The sequence below is a fragment of the Rattus norvegicus genome, chromosome 19 (assembly GCF_021556685.1).
Source record: "Rattus norvegicus strain SHRSP/BbbUtx chromosome 19, alternate assembly SHRSP_T2T, whole genome shotgun sequence".
In the NCBI taxonomy this organism is placed as follows: Eukaryota; Metazoa; Chordata; class Mammalia; order Rodentia; family Muridae; genus Rattus; species Rattus norvegicus.
In genome coordinates this window covers 11980846-12004921 of record NC_141552.1, presented here as the reverse complement: position 1 = coordinate 12004921, position 24076 = coordinate 11980846, and the positions used below count along the sequence as shown (strand labels likewise).

Genomic DNA, 24076 nt, shown 5'->3' with positions numbered 1-24076 from the left:
CTGGTAGAGCTGCCGAAACTCTAGAATTTGCTGTTTGTTCAATGTTGTACCACCAGATGTTTCTACGAGTACCTGGAAGACGCTGCCAAATATAAGATACTATGGAAGCTTTAGATGGTTGACATCTAGACTAATAAGCATCCTAGTTAGAAGGAGAGGATGTGAGGCTAAGGCAGCCCATTCCCTAGAATGTTTAGAAGGATGAAGCTCTGTACGTCTCTTACAAAGTGGTGTTGAGCAAGATGAACACCATTGGATTTCCGAAAGTGACTTTAAGGTATCAGTAGTCATTTCTCTTTCCTGACACCTTCATTCTTAGTCTTCATCAGGCTATATATCCGTCTCCCTGTCTTCCTGTCCATATAGTTGTCTGTTTTCCCACTGAACCACCCAACCTCCCATTCGTCCAGCTGTCTCCCTGTCTACCCATTTCCCACCCATGCTCCCCTCCGTTTAGTTGTCCGTCTGTCTTCCTGCTTGCCCACCCATTTCCTCATCCTACCTATTCACCTACCCATCTTTTGATCTACCTCGCTGTCTACTTGGCATTTTCCATTTATCCAGTTGCTTTTTGTCTACCCACAATACTAACCCAGTTATCAAGTTGTGAATTTATCTACCCACTAACTGGCCCATCTTAATATCTCTGTTTTTCATAGTTCTCCTCATAGATTCATCATCCATCCATGTTGTAGTAAGATTAAAAAAGTGCTCGACTTGGTTCCTGTGAGTTCCCACTCCACGCGGATTTGTGCGCTCTAGCTGTTTCTCTGTTACTGCTTTCATACACTGTCCCCGTGGTGGGTTTTTACCACACCTGATACACACATCGCATTCCGAGAGCCGTGCTAGCGTGGCGTTCTCTAGCCTAGCATGGTTTCCTGTCACAGGCTCTGTTCACACTCCCAACCATCTAGTAAAGACCTAACTCATGACTGTAACCCAGCAGCCAGATTTATATGTTAAAAGCCCGATGTACAATACATCCATACAATTCACTTACAACCAATTGATAAGAATATAAACTGCCTGCCTAGATAAGATATAATTTGTTCATCTAGACATATAACATCCTGTACACATCCATCCCTTAAGAATAGTCCTAACAACCTGTAAATGTGCAGAGAAATCTTAACATCTGCCTCCATGTTCTCTTGGCTGCTCTTCTCCTCTCTCCCATCTCCTCTCCTCTCTCTAAAACTTTTCTCCCACTCATCCTTCCTTCTTGTCCAATGATAGGCCTTGTTCTATCCTGTACCTGCCTTCTGTCTGTCTATCTGCCTCCCTCTCTTTCTTTTTCTTTTCTTCTTTCTTACTTCCCTTCCTCCCTCCCTCCCTTCCTTTCTTCCCTCCTTTTCTCTCTTGTTCTTCCTTTCAATCTAATCATCTCTGATTTATAACCTATCCCTTTTACGCTCATCCATTTCTTGTTATTCTGTCCCTCCACTTATTTCCTCCTCTCCCTTTCTATGAAGTTATGTGTATTCCTGTTGATCCACTCATTTTCACAACTTTCCAGTTGTGTGTTTGTCTACTGATGTCATTCTCCTGTCTGTCTAATCGTCCGTCCACCTACCCTTCTTTCTCTTAGTCCAGTCATCTAGCTTCTCACTTATCCTTCCATCTTTCTATCCTTTCCCTTGCCCATCTGTATTATATCCATCTACATTTACTTTTCTTCTCTTTGTCCGACTGTCTAACTGTTCACCTGACCTATCACCCAACATTAGTAGATAATTAGTTACATTAATGAATCTTGATTATACTTAGGAAGTACTTTATAGGTGCTGAGGTCAGTTGGCTGCCAGGAGTCCCCCTTAGGGCCTACAAAGAAATAGATAGTCATGGACACAGGGATTTCCTCTCATGTAGAAGGTTTTAGGTATGTCATTGTCTGTATGCAAACATATGAATGACCCGTTAACTCTACCATATGTCTAAAGAGATTATCCCCACAAGGGGATTAGGGAAGGAGATGCAATTTGTTTTTCCCTTCATGGCTTTTAAGTTAAGGAGAGGGAAGGAAGCCTCTGTTGTGGTTTCCCAAGGGTTAATTTAAAGTGTCCCTTTAATTCAGCTTCATGATGCCTCTGCTCTACCTTCATATACAGTTGGGGTTGGAACCATGCCCAAGGAAAGCAGCAGTTGTCCTCATTCACCTACAGGTTCCAAGGGAAGAAATCTTCCCCGAAGGATAATGGGAGTGGAGTCTTCCCTAGCACAGAGCTAGCAGTGCTGTGCCACTGGCTTTGCTGTGGGTGTAATTGTTTATGATTGGGAGGTGTAGGAACCAGATTACCCTCTTCATATTTGGCTTTAATGTAAGGTCAAACGCCTTGTGTTACTGATTTGTTTGAGAATATTGACCTGACTCCTTTGCCTGGAGAATCTATTAATAACCCTCCCTCCCTCAGCCCAGTAACACACACCAAGCCTTTCATTATTTCCAAAGTTAAGTAAATATTAGGAGTTTCCTCCTGCTGTTCCTCTAGATAATCTGAGCAACAAAAGACTTTACTTTCACAAGTGAGTAATGAAAACAGTGGGGAACCTTATATACCAGGTATTGCCTCGAATGCTGTACCTTGCTGTACTTGGATTAACTCTTTACTTCTTATTATTTTCCCATTTAAAGCACAACACTGAGACCTGAAGTGTGTGTGAGGTTATTTCCCCATGCACCTTTGCTAATACTTTCTTTTTGAGAGTAACGGAAGTACACTTGATGAGCAAAATGAAACGGACAGAACGAACTTAATCGTACTTTGTTACATTGCTTTGATTCCGTTAAGGTGACGGAAAAGTAGGCTACAACTAGGTAGAGGTGGTATAAGTCACATTCTTAATAGGAGACTCCTTCTTAGAATATGCAAAAATCTCTCCAAAATCAACAATAAGAAACTAAATGCTGTAGTTGGAAAATGGGTAGAAGGCAAGTCAAGAGAGAAAATATGTGCATTACAAACAAGCATTTTTCAATGTAGCGAGGGGCCTTGAGAGAGATATGTCATCTATAAAGAGCTTTCCTGCACTCAGAATGCTTATATGAAAGTACTGTGTAGGGCAGCGGGCTGTGAAAGGTACCCTGATTCCTGGTTGAGATAGGTCGAATCTCCCAGGACCCTAAAAGGGATGTCAGGAGCATTCCCAGTCTCCCAGAAGATCAGGCCCTTAATAGCTACAGCCCCCACATCCCATGTACAAAGGTTTGAGGTAGAACAGTCATGTAAGGCAATGCCCCAAGCCCCTCTACTACAGGTCACATCACATAGGCTTAAGACAGATTAGATGTAGAAGCCGGACCACGCCCCCAAATATGTAGATGAGGTCTTCCCAAGCTCAGGCCAAACCAATAGGAAATACCTGCTGTTAGACACTGACCCATCCAAAAATTGTATTTAAGAATCCTGTTAAGCTGGACCCCCGTTGAAGGAATCTTAGAAAGGACTGAAAGAGCTTGAAGGGGCTCGAGACCCCATATGAACAATAATGCCAACCAACCAGAGCTTCCAGGGACTAAGCCACTACCTAAAGACTAAACTTGGACTGACCCTGGGCTCCAACCTCATAGGTAGCAATGAACAGCCTAGTAAGAGCACCAGTGGAAGAGGAAGCCCTTGGTCCTGCCAAGACTGAACCCCCAGTGAATGGGATTGTTGGGGGGGAGGGCGGTAAGGGGAGGAGGATGGGGAGGGGAACACCCATAAAGAAGGGGAGGGGAGGGGTTAAGGGGATGTTGGCCAGGAAACCAGGAAGGGAAATAACAATCGAAATGTAAATAAGAAGTACCCAAGTTAATAAAGATGAGGAAAAAAAAATCCTGTTCAGAAGCTCCCCTGCACCCCTTGCCTCAGGCTAGCCAGTCTCCTGCTGACTCAGCCCTGCCTGAGTAACTGAGGCAGCAGTGGCAGAAAGGAGAAGGACCAGCAGCAGGGGCTGCAAAGTTCCCCCTCCCTGCCCGAGTTCTCTTCCCTTCTCCTGAACCTGAGCACCTAGCCTGACCAGAAATCTTTGTGGAGAGCCCCCAGCCCGAAGCCTGATGGTAAAGATGCACTGAAATTACATGTTTGGAGCACATGCAGAAACTTATCTGCCATACTGAGCATCTGTGTGATGAGTCCTCATGTCTACTTATCATATGATATCATATGGCAGTTCCAGTACCGGGCATTTATCTTGGAAGAATAAAATTTACGTCTACATCTCTTCACTGGCTTTTGTTTGTGAGAACTAACACTTAGAAGTATCTCTCATCTCCTTCCTCAGGTAAATGAGGAAGTGGGGCCTAGAAGATCTAATCAGGGAGGCAACAATGGTTGGGATACTCAGAGCTGGGTCCTTAGGACATCCTACTAAGTGAAATAATATCATTCCACTACACAGTCTCTTTCTTATAGGACAAGGTTGTATAGTGCAAGAGCAGGTTGGTGGGGGTGGGAGTGGGGCAGTGGACAGAACTGGGCATATATACATACATACATATATGTATACACATACATATATGTATATATACATATATATACATGCATACATATATGTATGTGTATACATGCATATACATATATGTATATACATACATATATACATATTATGTATATATACATACACACATATATACACATACATATTATGTATATATACATACACACATTATACACATACATATTATATATACATACATATGTATATACACATACACATATATATGTATATATACACACATACATACACACATGTACATGCATATATGTATATATACATACACACATATACATACATATATGTATATACATATATGTATATGTACTTATATACACATATACATATACACATATATACATACATATATACATAGATATGTATATCTATGTAGCATGAGATTTGGCTCATGCTGAGGATCAAACCCAGGGCCTCTGCACATGCTACATAAGCATTAGTAATGTATGAAATCTGAGTCATTGTGTTGCCAATGCTAATCTTCTGTTTTAAACATGAGAATCATCTCATGAAGTAAGATGGGGAGGGCACATGTGACCACTGTGTGCTCTTGTTGCACCTTCTCATGAAGGTACTGTTGTGCAAGAGATAAACTATGGATGAAAACTATTCCTAGGCAAGTATGTACCATAGAAAGCGATGGATGTGATCCTTGCCTGTGAGAGGTGGGCAGGATTAACTCTGCCCACGGGAAACTTGTGAAATAGAGTGCATGAGCCAGTCATGGTACCAAGCTACTGGAAACAACACAAAGCATGGTTCCGCTCACCTTCTTCTTCTTCTTCCTGAGTTGCCGGCTAAGGGTTGCTGACCACACGTGCCTGTTGGATTCAGAACTCAGCAAAGGCTAGTTTAGTATACGCATCAGATCCCAGCTTGTGCAGCTTCAGTGAGAGGAAGGGCACTGCTTTCCTTCTCCATAAATAAATCCACGGAGAATTCTGTCTCTGTATCACCAGTCCCCTCTCTTTCTGTCTCTATTTTGCTGACTTACGTAGGCGGCTCTTCATGTATAATTTACAGGCGGCGTCACCCCTGTTTGCTGGTTAGTTAATCTATTATTTGTTCTCTCTGCATGAATTATGCCTTTGTTTTCTTCCAGCAGTGCCTGGCCTGCGGAGCTCCTAAAGTGTTTCTTGAATGAGCAGACTCAGGTGTTGGGATGCATTCCCATGGGTGCTTGGCCTGTAACATCTTGTCTCTGTGAGACTAAGGGTGCTTCTCTGCCACATCACTTACTTTTGGGGACATTCTGCAAGGGACTGGGCATGTCTCTCTTTCTCTACCCAGGCAGGCTTTCGGCAGTATTCTAGGAAAAAAAGAAGACCTCATGGAAATTGGTTAAAGAGGTGTCCAGTCCAGTCACGCAAACCAGCTGGAATTCGCTGTTCTTGAGTCCAAGGGCCATGAGGGCTGCTGTTTTTAATTGAGTCCCGTGGGGTTTTATGAGATGTATGATTCCTTCTGTCACAGAGTGCTTTTGACTTTCGTGTGGTAACTGTGGGTCTCCACCTCAGTTTGTTGCGTTCCCAGGGTTGCCTTCATGAAGGACTGATGGTGAATATCCCAGGGTCTGCATTTGTAGCTCTGTCATGGACCCGTTGAAACTGTGTAAAGCAGTTTAGATCTGAATGCTTTTGCCATCTCATTCAGGCCAGACCTTAGAAAAAAATGTGTGAAGCGCCCACATCCTGTGACGTAGCTGCAGTCAGTCTGAGGCACCTCTGAGTGAGGTTGGGGGTACCGAGCCACATGTCATCAGGAATGGAGGACAGGAGGGAGATTGACGTCTTCTGGTTATCATTTGTTGACTGATACTGTTGGACATTCAGGGGGGGCACTTCTGTCAGTTCTTCCTTGTAAACTAGTATTCCTTTCCACCCTCCCCTTCCCTTAGTTGTCATTTGATGTGTACAAGTAATTTGACTGGGTGCATGTCTCTGCCCTGCATGCAGATGCCCTCAGAGGTCGGAAGGAGGCATTTTCTAGAGTTACAAGTGGTTGTGAACTGGCCTGTGGTTGCTGGAAAACAAATCGAGGTCCCGAGGAAGTGCACCGAGTGCTCCTAATCACTAAGCCACCTTTCTAGACCTGACGATTTATTGCAAGTTCATTTCGAGAGGAGCACACGGTGCCCCTTGTGTGTAACTTTGAACTCAATTTCATACATTGCTCAATGTTTGAACGTTGAAAAAAATTTGTCTTGCATAAGCAGTGCAGTACACAGAGGGTTAAGATTGGGCTTGTGGTCCCCATTTTGAAGGCAGACATTACCAGTTTGAGGTCAGCGCAGGTTGTGTGTGAGTTTTCTAGAATCACAGTTGTAAATGAGGGAGGTAGAATAACGCTCACCAGTTTCGTCTTGATTTTGTTTTTTTTTTTCTCCTCGTGAGACAATGTTTCTTGCTGTAGCACAGGCTGTTCTCTGACTCATGTCGAACGTCTTGCCTTGGGAGTTAAAGAATTACAGACAAGAGCTATCACACTTAGCTCAAGTCAGTTCAGTTTTAGAACAACCGTATGGGAATGGAGTATCCTGGACCCAGAGACCTGGTGTCAGAGTATATCTTAGTTTGGTCAGGAGCAGATTGGTGCATGCCACTTACGGAATGTGCTGGAAGCTTGTTTTAATTGGGATCTCCAGCAGTGGAGCTGACCTCAGGTAGGCCTGAGCCAGGCTCTCCTTTTTATCCCGCAGTTCCCTAGGCTTCGTCCTCTCCGGTGTGGCTTGTCATCTGCTATCCATCTTCAGCTCTGCTCTTAATTGGACCGGCCCAGACACATCCCCCTGAATCAGTGGAGGCTGGAGACTTTGATGGCACTGATTGTGTAAGTTTACGGCAGCCACAGGGTCATGCAGTTTCTGAAACCCTGACTAATGGGTAATGTGGTCTTTTTAGAAGAAGAAGTTGGAGACAGTGCTCGTTTGTAAGAAAGCCAGCGGTAGTAGTGGCTTCGTGAGTGTGTACAGCGGGCTCTGGGGTGCTGGATGACATGGCTGCAAGGCCCCCCTTTTCCCCTCTTTCTCTTCTCCCTTCTTATTTGGGGTCTACTTTTTAAGATTTATTTATTTATTTTATGTACAGCATTCTGCCTGCATATGTGACTGCAGGCCAGAAGAGGGCACCAGATCCCATTACAGATGGTTGTGAGCCACCAAGTGGTTGCTGGGATTTGAACTCATGACCTCTGGAAGAGCAGTCAGTGCTCTTAACCGCTGAGCCATCTCTCCAGCCCTGGGGTCTACTTTTGACTTGGCTACCTGCCGCTCCATCCACTCCCACATCTCCTTTCCCCTCTGCCTCTGATGCTTTCTGCTGACACCACTGCCTTTAATGCCCTTCCTTGGGGATAGCTGTGAGCTGTCACAACACTGCTTCCCATCTTCCATATGGGCGGGCATTGTGTCCTCCTTTCCCCTCTTCTCGGTTTCCTTGACGTTTCCCAGGCTCTTCCACAAGGGGGGCTTTCCTGTTTTCTTTCTCCTGTTTCTATGATTATGTTCTTTTGCTGTTATGATTTCACTCAAAAAACAATGTCCTCGCCAGCCTTTGATTTGTATTATAAGTTTATTTTGTCTTTCTTACATGAGTTCTTATCTTATTCCTTGAAAATAAATTATTTTATGCTTCTCTTTTCCTCTATAGATCCGGGGCTTGGAGGGGTTCTAGAGACATCAGTTTCTTTAGTCTGTGTGATTGGTGTCCTCTGGTTGTGATGGGTTGAGCCTGGTTGGGGGGGGAGTTGTATTTCCTCTGTGACGCCAGGTTTCTGTCTTAACAACTTCTCTCTGACCTTCTGGATCCTTGCAATTTGGTATTCAAGTCATCATTGAAGCCACCTCTCACCCAATGGTAATCCCTGTATATGTGTGTATGAATACCTTTGTAGTATTGGAGTACAGTATATTTTCATAAATATATATGTATTAAGTTACTAATGTCTCAGAACCCTTGTGAGGCATATATAGTTATTGTCTTATTTTATATAGGAAGAAATCAACAGGGACAGCAATAGTCACACAGCCAAGAAAGAAAGGAGAGAATTTGAATGCAGTCTCTACATCTGCCATATACAAACACACTCTCTCTCTCTCTCTCTCTCTCTCTCTCTCTCTCTCTCTCTCTGTGTGTGTGTGTGTGTCCCAGGAACATAGCTTCAGTTAACTCCAAATCTCATTTCCACCATGCCAATAGTTTTATGAAATTTTTATTAAAATAAAAGAGTAATAAATCAAGGAACTTTTAACTGCCTTGATAGAAACATTATGTAGTCAGGTTACAGCAGCTCAGGGAAGTGTCCACTGTAGGCCTCAGATGCTGTGGAGTGGCATTCTTACCTTATGCCAGGAGGAAGCTGGTTGTGTGCTAATACTTCAGAAGGCTTTCCCTGTTAGTTACAAGGACGTTAGAGTAAAGGCGCAGAGGTGGGTAAGGGATGTCTTTTAAAGGGACTAAGGATAGTCATGTACTCCTATTTTGGCTCCCTGTGTCCGTAGGTTCCTAAGTATATATTCTATTTCCCCTTCCCAGGGAGAGACCCTTTCATCTCTCTTAGCCTTTAAACCAGGAGACAGAATTAAGAGGGTATCATAGGAAACGTAGGGAGAGACAGCTAAAGTTAAGGACCTTTTGAGGGGTATGGAGATCCAATACAGTAGAATTTCCTAAAATACACATATGAAGGAGGCCTGAACGGACTGCTAAATGACAAGGGAGGTAGAGAGATCTCTGGTTCCCCAATGAAGTCTTCAATTCTGGGAATTGTTGGCCATGGGGCCCTCATAGAACCCTCAAAGAGTCAAGGCTGTTGGTTGTCTCTGCAAACGGATGATGGAAAGACCCCACTGTTGAAGATGGACTTACACAAGTCAGTGAACAAGAAGTTGTGACAGCTACATAGAGCCTTCATGCCTGTTGACCAGTGTTCATAGTAGTGGAAGGTATTCTGCACAGCACCAAAGCAGAAAGGTAAATACCAGTTCAGCTACGAACCCCTTGAGCTACAGTGGTGACCTGCCTGCAATATGCACCCGTTCAGTAGCTGCACAAACATGGGAGTAATCAGCCAGTATCTGAAGGAATTCAAGGCCCGATCCATGATATGGAATCCATTCCCAACACTGCTCTGGTAGCAAAGAACCTGAGACTAGATAGGCCAGGGACCTAGGAGCAGCCCGAATACTAGTGATAGGCTAAAGGAGCATCATAATGTCTCGCTCATTACCAGAGAAGCTGCTTCCGGTAGCCAATGAGAATAAAGACAGAGGCTCATAGCCAGATAGTGTACAGACCGTGAGAGACCTTGGAACGCTCAGTTGTAAGTGGGATATCATCGTCAAATTCTCCCTCCACCCCACAGGGCTCAGAGAACCGTTTGAAATGGGAGGCAGGAAGACCGTAAGAACTAGAGGGAGCAGAGAATGGCAAGGACACAGGATCTTCTAAACACATCCCGTACTGATGCTCACGTACAAAGACTGTGGCAGCTCGCGCAAGGCCTGCACGAGTCTAAGCCAGAGGAGTTCCAGTGGTGAGAGGAATAGACACCAGCCTAGACCCCTAACTCACAAGCTATCTTCAGCTGATAGCTACCCGTAAATAAAAACATCAGGTTTCCAAACGATGTCTCATTGTCTGTTCGAACTACTGTTAAGGGCAGGCCTCATGCCCATCGGTCAGTGCCAACACATACAAACTCAATAGCATTTGGATTTTTGGAAATTCGTTGTCTCAGGGCTTTTTTTAAAAAAATTTTATTTATTTATTTATTATTTATTTTTATTTTTTTAACTTTATGAGTCCTTTTTGATTTTGTGTTTTTATGGAATTTTCTGTGTGCAAATGTATGTTTCTTGTGCTTTTTTTCCTTTGGTTCATTTTCCATTTGGTTCGTCTTATTCCGGTTCATGTATTTCTTTTGTTTTATCTCATGTTTATAATTATTTTTAGATGCCTTGTTTTCTAAAGGAGAGAAAGCTCCAGTTGGGAAGGTTCTGGGAGGAGTTGGGCGGGGGAGGGAAAACCATAATCAGGATCTATTATACGGTAGGATACCTGTTTTCAATGAAAGAAAAATAGAAACAGGACGAAACAAAAACTCTACATGAGTATGTACTTTGCATATGGAGCTGTGGCTGGTATAGGGATCAAATTTCTTAACTCTGTAAATGTAAGTGGAGTAGATCTTTATGGTAATTACGGCAAATGGGGTACGGGATGGTGCACCATACACTGTAGCTGGTCCCAGGTGCTGAAGTCATTCCGTGGTGAGCTTTTAGCAGCCTTGAGGCTTGGCTCCATTGCTTAAGCAGTTAGGCGAAGAAGCTGACGTTTAAGACAAACTGATTGTTTTTTGTCAGATTACGCAATTTGTGAAGATTCAGGCTTTGTAAAAGACCAATCCTCTTAGATTAGGATGAACAAAAGCCGTTACTAACACCAGAGTTCCATGTCCCCTCGAGGCAGACAGGGTTTGCGTTGTCTTTGGTCACCCTCATGTGTGTTCTGGCCTCATTTTATGTGATTGACATTCTCATGGGCTCGAAGAGCCATCCCACATTGGGCACTCAGGGCTTTGGTTGGTAGGCAGACGAGGAAACGGAGTGTAGAGAATTTATGCGATTTGTCCAAGGCCGCATGGAATTGGAATTCTGATCTGTGCCTTAACTGGCTCCTCTGACTTTCACTGCCTCTCAATCCTGAGAGCAATTTGGCTAAAAGCACAAACATTTGTAGGCAGAAGTCCTCTATGTCCCAGACTGAGCCTTCTGGACAGCTGGGATGGCTGGTGCCTGAGTTTCCCCTCCCCGACCTTCCTAAATTCAACTGAGCAACCCACTTCATGAGGTCTAGAGTCTGGGAACAGACTATTCTTTGTTAACATTTTCAAAATATTCACAGGTTATTGCATAGACATCACCTGGGTCCTAGAAGCTTCTGGATTTCTCAATAGGGTATGGGCATTTCATCAGACATAAATGTATTTTCTTCGGGTTCATAGCCTTATAATAAAGGAGCCCTGGTTTTGCATCAGCAGTAATAAACTTAATTTTTCTTCCTGTTGCAGCACATACAGAGAGGCCTTATAGAAAAATTGGAAAATGAAATACATTCCCATGCAGAGCAAGAAAAAGAAAGCCACTGTGGCTAATTCGTTCTTTCTTCTTTAGGTTCATTTGAATGATGATTCTCTTCCCCTTCCCCGTTTTTATGACTGCGACAGTAAGTAATGAAAGGACAGTCTTTAAACCAGGGCTTGGGCCATATTTCCAAGAAGTCAAGGAAACACAGTTTTGTGGATTAGCAGATGCCCTTGGGCAGGGAGAGGGCTTGCCTTGTGTCTGGGGTGGGGCCGAAGGGGCACCAAAAGTGACAGTGGCCATCACTATTCTGGTCTAAGAACTGATCTTTTCGTGGAGCGTGTGGGTGGACGATGCATGAAGAATATGTGTGAGTGCAAGTTTGAGGAGGATGCTGGGTGTCTGCCGTTACTTGACAGTTTATTCTTTTGAGACAGGGTCTCTCACTGAATGTGACGTTCCTGTTCCATTTAGGCTGAAAGTGAGGTCACTAGGGTGACCAGTGATCTCACAGGACCAGCCTGTCCCCATCCCCTTAATTTTGAGGTTATAGACAGATACATTCAGAACCCAGTTTTTGATGTGGGTTACTGGGGCTTTGAACTCAGAGCCTCTTGTTTTCATAGCAAGCGCTTTTTCTCCACCTCTCCAGTCCTCGGAGCTGGTTTTCTGAGTGTAGATAGCAGTGGACCTCTTTACTGACATAAGTTTATTTCAGGTTGGAAGATGGCCTTTTATTTCCTACACTGCTTATAAGAAAGAGAAACAACTAAGTCCTTTTGTAAATAGATAACTCGGGTTGTGGGAAGCCCCGGCTCCCTGTTTCTGAGGTCTTTCTTTGCCTTTGTTTTGGTGGACATTGTGTCTATGTAGTCGGAGCTGAGATAGACTTTGTCTTTTCTGCTTGAATCCTGGAGAAGGCTGGTCTCCTATCAGCTTTAGGATTTTGGCTATATATTTTCTTCTGTTTCAGTCAGGGTATTTCTAACATTATAACCTTGCTCTGACCCTGGGTGATGGGGGTGAGGGGGCAGCTGATGTTAGTTTTAGAGCGAGTTTTCCAGCTCTCGTTTGGGCTAACAGGAATAGCAATGCCATATTGCGCGGTCATCTCTCAAGTCCCTGCACACACAGCTCATTAATCTTCCCGGACACAGAGGAGCCTGGCCCATCCCTGGTCTTTGGCCTCAGTCTCCTCTGGCCACATTTAACACCTTGGTTACTTTCGGTGCCAAGCTATTCATGGTTATTAAAGGAGACTGTTCTTGGCTTAGAGTGGATGTTCTGTGTTAGTGTCTCCCCAAGCTTTCCTCAACTTCCTTCCCATTTCCCTCCTCCTTCCCTTCTCCAGCTTCCCTTCAGCTCTCTAGGCCACTCCTTCCCCCTTTCAGCAATCTTTCACCAGTCTCATCAATTCAGTACCATGGACTTCTTAGTGTGCCACATAGCTCTAGCTGTCGCTGCCCCCTAGTGCTAGGATTACAGAAGGCAGGAGCAAAGATTCCCAGTTACTGCTATAGCCTTCCTCTTCCTTCTCTTTGTGGGGTACTAGGGGTCCAGACTTGGCTCTTCATCCCTGTGAGACAAGCACTGTACAAACTAAGCTGTTCCTCTCTTTTTTTTTCCTTATGGGTAGAGTTTTGGAAAGTTAATGAGTTTCTCTTTTCTAAGAACTGAAAAATATTACCTAGGGAAGGGATAGGGAGATGGTGGTATGGACAAGTTGAGGGCCCGGTAACTGACTCTTCCTACAGTGACCATTTACTTTCAATGTAAGTTTAGAAGGGACTTACGGGACTTTCAAACTGTATCAGATAGCTTTGATTCACATTCCTGCATCATCCTGCCCTTTCAGAGGGTCCTCTGGACATTTCTTTGTAATGTCTGGCTTCTAATCCCACGATATCTGCGAGCAGTATGTGATGTCATGCTGTCTCCATAAGACTGACTTAGGAGTCGATGCCAGGCTGTCTGAACTCCACTTCTAGGCTAGGAGGGAATCTCAGACTCTTCTGGTTGCTTTTTTTTGTTTTGTTTTGTTTTGTTTTTTTTTTTTTTTTTTTGGCCTGCTTGATGGAAACAGGGACAGTGTCCGTGACATCTGCCAGTGGATGTTTAAGTAATGAATATTATTATTCTTTTAGCCTTTATTGAGGTGACATGAGTAAGAAGGCATTATTATTAAGATGACACAAATAAGATCATTTTTTTCAGGAAAGATAACGGTAGTTATAAGTAGCAGTCAGAGTTGTAGCATTGGTAGCCCTGATAGCAGTAATGGCAGCCTCAATGGTTCTAGCTGGTAGAGTGTTGGTGCTCATAATGGGCCTTTGGCTTGCTGGCCAGAGAAGCTGAAGGGTTCTCCTGTCAATGGTCTGTGTTGTGCTGTATGTAGCACTTTCCCCAGATACTTTCCTTCCAAACGCAGTCAACCTGTGCTAAGGTATTAGCAGCGAGATGATCCATGTAGAAAAGTGTCTAGACCAAACGGATTCCTTGTCTTCTCAATAGCAAAGTTTCCAGCAACAAAATAGAATCAAGGATACGTAACAATGTTATGGAAAAGTTTCTAAATCAGCATTTCTCTCCCTTTCCCAGCAGAAAAGAGTGAATGTCATTTAACCTTTGTATACATGACTCACTTTCCTTTTGTGTCCTACAGAAGTCACTGGTGTGTAAGGTGAAGTTTACTGCTAGGATTCAAGGCCACAATGTCTTGCTCCTTCCTTTCCAGGCCTGGTTCTCACTGCTAATTTTATTTATTATTATTATTATTATTATTATTATTATTATTATTATTATTTTAGCTGTTTGGTCTTGTCACATTAGCCCCCATGTGCCTAAATTACTTGGTGAAGACTTGAAGGTGGCTGCAGCCTTTTCCATGAATGGCACATAGATGTTTTAATTTCAATCATTTATTTCATCAATCATGAGCGTTCCTCATTTTCTTCTAGAAAAAAAAATGAGTTATTTTCTCGTTTCAAATTCTTCCTAACTACCGTAAATTATAAGGCTTGCGTTCTTTATGTTCTCTTACGGAAATTTTATTTATGGCATATTGTTTTGGGTAGACCTTTCCGGTGTTCACCGTGAGAGGACATGTGTGTGCAGGCATTTTGAGCATGTCGAGTAGGATGGGAGTGGGGGATGCTGAAACTTCTCAAGTCATCTAAATAAATATCTGGGTCTGTATTTCTCTGAAGACAAAATGCAGCTTAGAAACACAGGCCAGTTGTAGCTTCCATTTTCCTGAACTTGAGAAGCCGGTATAGCTTATAATCTCATGCTCAGAAAGCGGACTTTAAAAATGTCTGTGCGACAGGTTCGACACACTTAAACTTCGGTCGAGTTCCAGAGAGGTGCAACTCAGTTTATGTTTTTGTTTTTTTTTTTTTTTACCATAAATTCGAAGGCAGAGAGATAGATGGAAACCTTTAGGTAGAATAAACTGTTAGGTCTTTCTGTTGAGTTACAAAATACCATCTTGGATATCTTTTTATTCCCTTAACAACTACTGCCCAGCATTTGAGGGGGTTGAAGTGTAGTTCGCTGGAGCTTAAAATGTCTTGGGTGTGGAGTAAAAGGACTTGGTTTAAATTCTATGCCCTTGCATGACCAGCTGAAGACAGTTTTCCTTCTGCAAATGGTCACTCAGTGTCATGGGAGGTGCGTGTCTCAGTGTCGAGCCAAGTACATGTTTGCAGGTGTGTGGCAGGTGCATTTCTGCATGTGGTGTCAGGTGCAGTTTCAGGTGCCAAAGTTTCCAGGTGCTATGGCAGGTGTTTTGGAGTGCTGTGGTGGCCGTAGGCCCTGAAGTTCTGAGGCAGACGCAGTGGACACAGGCAGTAACTAGCCAATCCTTAGATTCCTGTCTCCCTTGGCAGAGTTTCATCAACTCCTAAATCTTTTTTTTCCAGTGTTGGACTGTAGTCTCTTACAAGACCTTATGATTTACTGAAACACTTATGGTGCTTAGACATTGACACTCTACAAATATCAGAACTATCCCTTGCAAAAGCTAGCTAACCATTGTTGCCAGCCCAGAGTTGACCATTTTTAGTCCGTACCTCACAGGGGTAGAAGCTGCAAGGACTTGGCTCCACCATGCTAAGGCATCATAAGGCATTGCAGTGGGTGAAACGGGAGAGTCACTTTCTCATTGAGGCCTTTGCTTTGAGTTATAAAGGTATTTCTTTTCTCTCCTCCTGGTTTGTTTTTTTTTTTTTTTTTTGAGGCTGGGTCTATGTAGTCTTGGCTGTCCTGGGACTCCTTATATATAGGAACTACACACATAGGTACTACACACACACACACACACACACACACACACACACACACGAGTCTGGCCTCTACACACACACACACACACATACACACACACACATACACACACACACATACACACACACATACACACACACACATACACACCAGTCTGGCCTCTACAACACACACACAGACACACACACATACATACACACACATACGTACACACACACACACACACACACTCACACACACACACACTCACACACACACCAGTCTGGCCTCCTTATATATAGGAACTTCACACACACACACACTCACACACACACCAGTCTGGCCTCCTTATATATAGGAACTACACACACACACACACACACACACACACACACACACACAGAGAGGCATACACACACAGAGACACACACACACATACACACACACACATACACACCAGTCTGGCCTCTACAACACACACACAGACACACACACATACATACACACACATACGTACACACACACACAGACACACACCAGTCTGGCCTCTACACACACACACGCACACACACAGACACACACACACAGACACACACCAGTCTGGCCTCTACACACACACACACACACACACACCAGTTTGGCCTCTACACACACACACACACACACACACAGAGACACACACACATACATACACACACATACATACACACATACATACACACACACACACACACACACACACACACACACCAGTCTGGCCTCGAACTCACTAACATCTACCTACTTCCCAAGTGCTATGATTAAAGGTGTGCACCAACCTTCTCAGAAAGATATGAAGATTTTTCGAAATTGACTTTAAGTATCTGGTTTTCTCTGGGTGAAGCTGAACTGTACACATCGTGTAAAGGCTTCCCTTAAGTCTGGAAAAAGTTCAGAAAGGCATTCTTCACCATTATTCTTATATAGGTTTTTAAACGTGTATTGTTTTATAGTTGGGTCCAAGCAGAAATTTGAAAATCTAGAACTGAAAAGACATTCAGAAAAAGAAACGATTATGTGTCAGCTTGACTTATTTTCATGGAAGTTATAGAAAAAAGGAAGCTGGGCTGCTCAGTGTCTTGCTGGGATTAAGGTCACTGAAGGGATTTAGGTCACCAGTCTAACCACTTCTTAGCCTCACTCCCCTAGTGCTTTTCCAGTGGCTTGATTGGGTTGACCAGTAAATTTGAAGCTTTAAAGATTTTCCGCAATTCCTGTTTCAAATCTAGCAGAAGCTACCAGTAGTTTCTTTTCTTTGGAAACTAAAATGTGTCTTTTATTCATCTGATCGGAAGGCAACGTGACTCCTCTTCTGCTAGAGTTCACCATATAGGAACAAAAACAGATGACAGACGGGATAACCCTCTGGAGAAGTCAGTTGTGCTGTAGTCGGAGAGGGCTTTGGTACTGGAGGAGGTTTGCTACTTGATGGGGCCATTGAGCTGGTTGAGGCCCAGAGGGCAATGTCAGTTAAGCAGATAAAGGGGGTAGAGATCTGGAAGGAATACAGTGCTCAGTCCCTCTGAGGCAGCAGAGAAAGAGACCTCTGATTCTCCTCTACCTTTTCATTGTCATTCCAAGGTAGGCTTTCCCTGCTGAGGAGAGTCCGGGATGGAAGGCCAAGGGCCCGTGACCATAAGGAAATACAGTGAATTCCTCAAAAGAGAGCTTCCCTTTGGCCTCAGGGACAATAATGAGTATCACTTCCCTAGCTGTAAGTGGGAGTTATTGGGAGAGAATCATATTGTGGCTGCTTTATTGCCCAATTAATGCATTTGGATCTGAGTCTTAGTGTTCTGCTGCATCATAAAAGGAATATAACAGGAAAAACGCAAATCAGCGATCTCCTAACATGGGCCTTGTTTGGACATGGAGTCCACCTCTGTGCCCTAGCAAGTGACTCCCCTGCCTGCCTGGATATTGGGCCTCCATGAAGATCATCTCATTTCTTAACAAACCTGCTTTATATAATTTAAAAGCATTTTTTCTACCTACTAGGTTAAAAAATAAAAATAGTAACGTAGCTGTAAGACTTGGTTTCCGGGCACTGTAGTGGTGCCTGTGGCTTCCAGCTGGACACATTTTAAACTGTTTGGAAAGTCTCTTCAGTGTTTAACTTCTCTTTTTACCCTGCACTGGTTACAAGGACCTTCTATGGCATATCTGTAAATATTTACTCTTTGTTTGCTTGGATGTAGTGCACTAATTAGATTAGCACTTCCTTTCTTTCGACAACTGGCGTTTTTCTTTTTAAGTGGCTTTGACAAGCACTGGGGCCAGATTATGAAATCACCAGGTGACCCTTTATGTCCATCAACTGCAGTGAAGTTGGAAAATTGAGATCTCATCTGGCAGACAAACTCATCTTATTTGACATAGGGCCTAAAAGTATTTGTAGACAGGAACAGATTGTCAGGTGCCCAATCCAGTTGTCCCTGTGATTAGCGAACACACTGTTGTTGATGTCCATTTCTTTTTGTCTGATTGATAAGGATGAAGCTTGAGGAACTGTTTTCTTCGGATCTTGGTTACCCATTGTCTAGGCTTTCAGCATGTCATCCAAGGCATGCTTTAGAACGGAGGAATCACTATTGTAGGAAATTCAAAGTGCTGGCTTCATAGGGCAGCAGGCTTAATCTTCGGGTAGAGATTGACCAATCACAGGGTAAAGAGCTCTTGTCTGAAGGGGTTGGAACGAGATTTCAGAAAATTTCAGAGTTTGGAATATTTGCACATAAACAATGGCATCTCCATTATGGGGCGTGTAAGGAGGAAGTGTGTATTCTGGTGCTTTGTATATGCTATGTACACATAGCATACAGGTAAGTTGTACAATGCATTCTAATATGTGGTAATGTGAGTGATTCTCTTCCTGATACTAAGGCAGGTTATCACCCCGACACTCATATTTTTAAGCGATTGGGATGTTTGGATTAGGATGCTTCACCTGAGTTTAGAAAGTAACGTCACAGTCTGATCCTGTGCATGCCTGTTTTCTGATTCCTGCAAGACATGATTACAAGTAAAATGATTTGTATATATGTTTACTTTTATCTATAAGATGCTGTCTATATTATGTATAGAATATACTGTATACTGTATGAATATATAAAGTTCATTGCATGCATATAAATATTAATTATTTGTGCGTAACAGTATGACCTAAAGATCATAGCCTGAGTTTACAGTCTTGTTCCCTCTGCTCTAGTTTTATGGTTTTCTCTTTGATTTCTTTGTCTTTTTATGTATGTGTATATGTATGTGTATTTGTGTGTGTGTATGTATGTATGTGTGTATGTGTTTGTGCATGTGTTTATCTATGCAGAGCTCATGTGTGCATATGTGTGTGTATGTATGTGTTTGTACATGTGTTTATCTGTGCAGCACTCATGAGTGGATATGTTTGTGTATGTGTGTGTGTATATATGTGTTTGTACATATGTTTATCTGTGCAGAGTATGTTTGGAGGTCAGAAGTCCATTTTAATTGTTGGTTTGTTTGTTTGCTTTTTTAAAGAAAAGATGTCTGTCTGGGTTTTTGGGCTCAGCAGTTCAGCTCAGGTTACTGGTCAATGAGCCATAGGGATCACCTGTCTCTGTGTCCCCAGCATGGTGATCATGAGGATGTAGTATTTTGCTGGGCTTTCCCCATGGTATTGGCATCAAACTCAGCTCCTTGTACTTGTATGGCAAGAACTTTTCCCGACTGAGCCCTTTCCTTAGCTGTATTTCTGTGCTTTCTGACAATCATATTTAAAGCATGCAAGTGCTTTTTATGTGGTATCCTTTAACACTGTGTTAGCATACTGATTATTCAAGACAATGGACTTATTTCATTCTGTTTTCATCCATGTATGGAAATTTGCTTTAACAAATCCTCTTCTTGCTGCCTTTCTCATCTTCCTTTCCTCTGGCCGCCTCCTTCTTTTCTCAAATACGAACTGAAAGATTCTTGTAGACTTTTCTTCCTTTGATCTGAATGAATGCTTTCAAATATAATCTATGAAATTCTCAAAGAATTAATAAAATATATTTAAAAACATGTATTCCCTCCACAGTATCTTCAAAAATCAGAGTTAATTTGCTGATTTTGCTATTTCTGAAACAAATAGCAAAAGAAGAAATAAAAAAAAATTAGATTTTAGGTTCATTTCATTTGCACTCTGGAAAACTGGTCACATTTTTTTGCGAGTCTGATTTTCTACCCACATAGTCATTTTGGATGGGAGGAGGTCCCTGACCCAGCTCACTTTGAGAACTGGTGCAATCCTGTTGCTGTCTTCAGTCTGTTTCAGGAGTACTTCCAGTTGTGGTAATTTACATCACTTGGCTGCCTGCTCTTATCCTCACAGCTGATGCTGCCTTCTATATTTAGTTTCAGTGTTCTATACGAGTATGCTAATAAATAAAGACTATACTCTGTATATCTACTTCTAGTGCTATGCTGTGTATTTGAGTAAAACAGTAAGGCCTTCCAGGCATGAATCCCTAAAGCCTAATGAGACAGTTTTTGCAAATCACTGTAGTGCTAATCGCTTGGGCCAGTGTTTGGCACAAGGGAAGGACTTGGATGCCATTGCTCTGCGAGGTGAATTTTGGCCCCCCTGGCTGAGTTCTTGACACTCGTTCATGTAAAATGTGTTCAATGACTTGTCCCGTGTCATCTCAGCTAGAAGTGCCCTCGATAACCGTTTGGACCTGGGTCTCTGATACTCTGTTGTCTTTCCTGCTTTGCCTTTACTAGTTCATAGAACATTCCAGTGTGAATTCGTAGATTGGAAAGGCATGTGCTGCAAAAGAAGCCGTTTACTTCATCGCCTCCCCTTCAAGTGGTCAGGGATATGAAACAACATCTAAAAGAAGACAGAGTTATTGGAAACCAAACCTTTCATTGATTTTTAAAGTGAGACAGCAAAACTGTGATGGGGACAGGTTGGTGTATTATCGCAGCTCTTAGGTTCTCCACACAGCCCTGTAATTAATGAACTGGTACCTATTAAAGAGGCTGTTGACATTGCCTCATCTCTCTGGGTGGCATGAGTGAGATACAACTGAAAAGTTTGATGGTTTCTGTGGAAACCAGCGTGATGGAGGCTTCCTTTCTGTCTTTGAAGGTAGCAGGAGACGTTGACAACTGGTACTTGCTCGACTGTGAGAAAAGTCTGGAACCGCTCTAAATCATGCAGAGCTGTGCAGAGGAGTGGCTTGTATCTCTGGATCCTTCCTGGAAGGGACGATCAAGTGCTGTGACTGGGGTGCCCGAGATAAATTTATATAGCCTTCGGCTGAATTTGGATGCCAGGGCCTAGAGAAGATGGGTGTCTGTCTATCCAGGCCACAGGGTGTGGTGGTGACTGAGAGCTCCTGAAGACTGCCTTGAGTTCCTTCTTCCTTTGCAATACTAGAGGGAATTTGGGTAATCTTTCTGAGCTCCCCGTGCCACTCTCCAGTTGCCCAAATAAGTCCTGCCCTCCATGGCTCCATGGACGGCAAATCTCCATCTCTTTCCACCTCTCGCTCCCCCTTCCTTCACCTCTCTCGTCCCCTTCCTTCTCTCCATTTCTTCCTTGCTGTAGTGGTGAATAGTTAATCCTCTTTGGCTCCTGGTACCTGCACTGCACCTGCCCAAGAGCACTGGATTCACAAATGAAAGACAGACAGACAGACAGACAGACAGACAGACAGACACACACACACACACACACACACACACACACACACATCAGTTAATTTTAACATGCCTTGACTAGTTCAGTGGTTGGGCACTTCTAAACCTCCCCACAGCTGTCATACACTCCCCTCCGGTATTCCTGAGTTAACATCTTTTAAAATCTATATTTCACCTCTGCTCCGCCAGACCCAATCCGGAAAATAGCCTCTAGGGCCACTTTCCTGGAATCTCACCTGTTTGCGGGCCTTTACGTCTGTGCTCCTCACTCCTCCTTCACGGCAGTTCTCTGTTCTTCTTCCTTGGTCCCTTGCCCAACTCCGTCTCCCTGCCCAGCCGTTGGCTGTATGCCAAGTCAATTCTTTATTACCAATCAAAGTCAGCTGGGGGCAGGGACCCTCAGCGACTGGAAGTGCGGCTTTTGGGAGCCGGATTAATATAAAGCATTAGAATTAACCACCCACATTGGTGTGATGGTACAGGAAAAGGGAACCCCAGTATGACTAAGAATTGCATTTTATTCAGAAATAGGACTGCATTTATTGACTACAATGATAATATGAATTGTTATATATAATATTCTAATATAAGTTATTCAATTTAATAGTCGAGTACATTGTTCCCATTGTGTGTATGAAGATGTAATACTTAAATGCAGTGGTACAGGGTTAGGCTAAACCTGAACACAGAGTGGATGCCAGTAAACTGCCAGCAGCTGAAGAGAGGCCCAGGGCAGGGCTTCCTCTAGCACTTTTGGACAGGAATGGTTTGCTCAAACCATGACCTTGAAGTTCTAGCCTCTGGAGCTGGCTCAACTGTTGTTCACACCTCCCACATGAAGCACTCAGGAATGCTGCTTGCAATGCATGGTGTAGATTGGTTAGGGATTGTTATGTGCTCTGAATTAGTGTTTTATTGTTCACACAGAGTGTTCCGCTAGAAACACACGCAGACATAGAAACTCAGTGGTTCACTAATAGAAAACAAAGACTTGTCAGGGTCTGGAGAGAAACCTCAGCTGGTATAGCCCATGCAAATATGAGGGACCCGAGTTTAGCACCCAGAATCTATGTAAAAATGTCTATCATTCCAGGACTGAGGAGAAGTAGGTAGGGACCTGTTTGGTATGACTGGGCCTGGACTACTTAGTGAGTTCTAGGCTAGTGAGAAACCCTGTGTGAATAAACAAGGCAGACAGCATCTGAGAAATGATTTTTTAAGGTAAGCCTCTGGCTTCTGCGGGTGTGCAGACATATGCACCTCAGTACATAGACTCAGCATATACACAGAAACAGGAAACAGGGACATTTAATATGTTTCTACTTTTATTTTTCTGCATGTGAATGTCAAGTTAGTATATTCTTACATCGTAATATATTAGAGTGATTGATTCTTTAAAGTGGCCGTTTGCATTGCTGCCTGGAGTTTCATAAAACTTACTTAAGGTGGGGTGGAACTTACTTAAGGTGGGGTGGAAAGATGGCTCCACAAGTATTTGCTGCTCTTGGAGAGGACCCAGTCTTCATTCTCAGTTACTTATGTGATGGCTCAGAACCTTTGTAACTTCAGTTCCAGGGGAGCTCACACATTATTATAGCCTCTATTATGGCGCACACACATACCTGCAGGCAACACATGTCTGCACACATCAAAAAACAATTTAAGAGTAGGAAAGAATTTGCAGTGGTTCCCGAAATGGCCCTAAATATAAATCTGCTATTTTGTGGTATATTTGAAACAAATATTTTTTGTTTCTTTATGTGGCACTTCTAAAACAGATATTGTGAGCGTCGACGATTACAAAATTAAAATGTGAATCAACTCTCAAAGGTATGGAAGATTTTATATATCCTACATTATGGAATATTTAACTCTGTTTGAAAGTAAGTAAGCACAGAGCCAGCATTGGCTGCATCTCCTATGTAGCAGTTTCTAGAGATTTTAATTCATCAACAGCAGTGAAGACAGCTTCACTGTAGAGCGAGGTGCTTTTGATTTTAATAATTTTGACAAAGGGCATAATTCTTAAGCAGGTGGTTCCAGGCAGATGTTAATAGCAATTCTGTTCACTCTAACTGGACAATAGAATATGATATAGATATATACAGATGGTAGACTCTTGACCAGTCAGAGAGAGAATGCTATGTCACTCTTGACCAGTCAGAGAGGATGCTATGTCACTCTTGACCAGTCAGAGAGAGAATGCTATGCCACTCTTGACCAGTCAGAGAGGATGCTATGCCACTCTTGACCAGTCAGAGAGAATGCTATGCTATTCTTGACCAGTCAGAGAGAGAATGCTATGCCACTCTTGACCAGTCAGAGAGAGAATGCTATGCCACTCTTGACCAGTCAGAGAGAATGCTATGCTACTCTTGACCAGTCAGAGAGAGAATGCTATGCTACTCTTGACCAGTCAGAGAGAGAATGCTATGCTACTCTTGACCAGTCAGAGAGGATGCTATGCCACTCTTGGCCAGTCAGAGAGAGGATACTATGCCAGTCCATGCTAGAACACCGATGGGTGTG

The 24076-nt window shown here is 43.2% G+C and overlaps 1 protein-coding gene across 5 annotated transcripts in view; it reads left to right on the top strand.

The window, feature by feature from the left end:
• The window catches only part of Large1 (LARGE xylosyl- and glucuronyltransferase 1), a 452006-nt gene that overhangs the window by 105298 nt on the left and 322632 nt on the right, over window positions 1-24076 (top strand). Inside the window, exon 1 of one of the 5 annotated variants that reach the window (XM_087594785.1) lies at window positions 6925-7326. The gene's annotated coding sequence lies outside the window, so the exon portion shown is untranslated. 5 annotated transcript variants of the gene reach the window in all.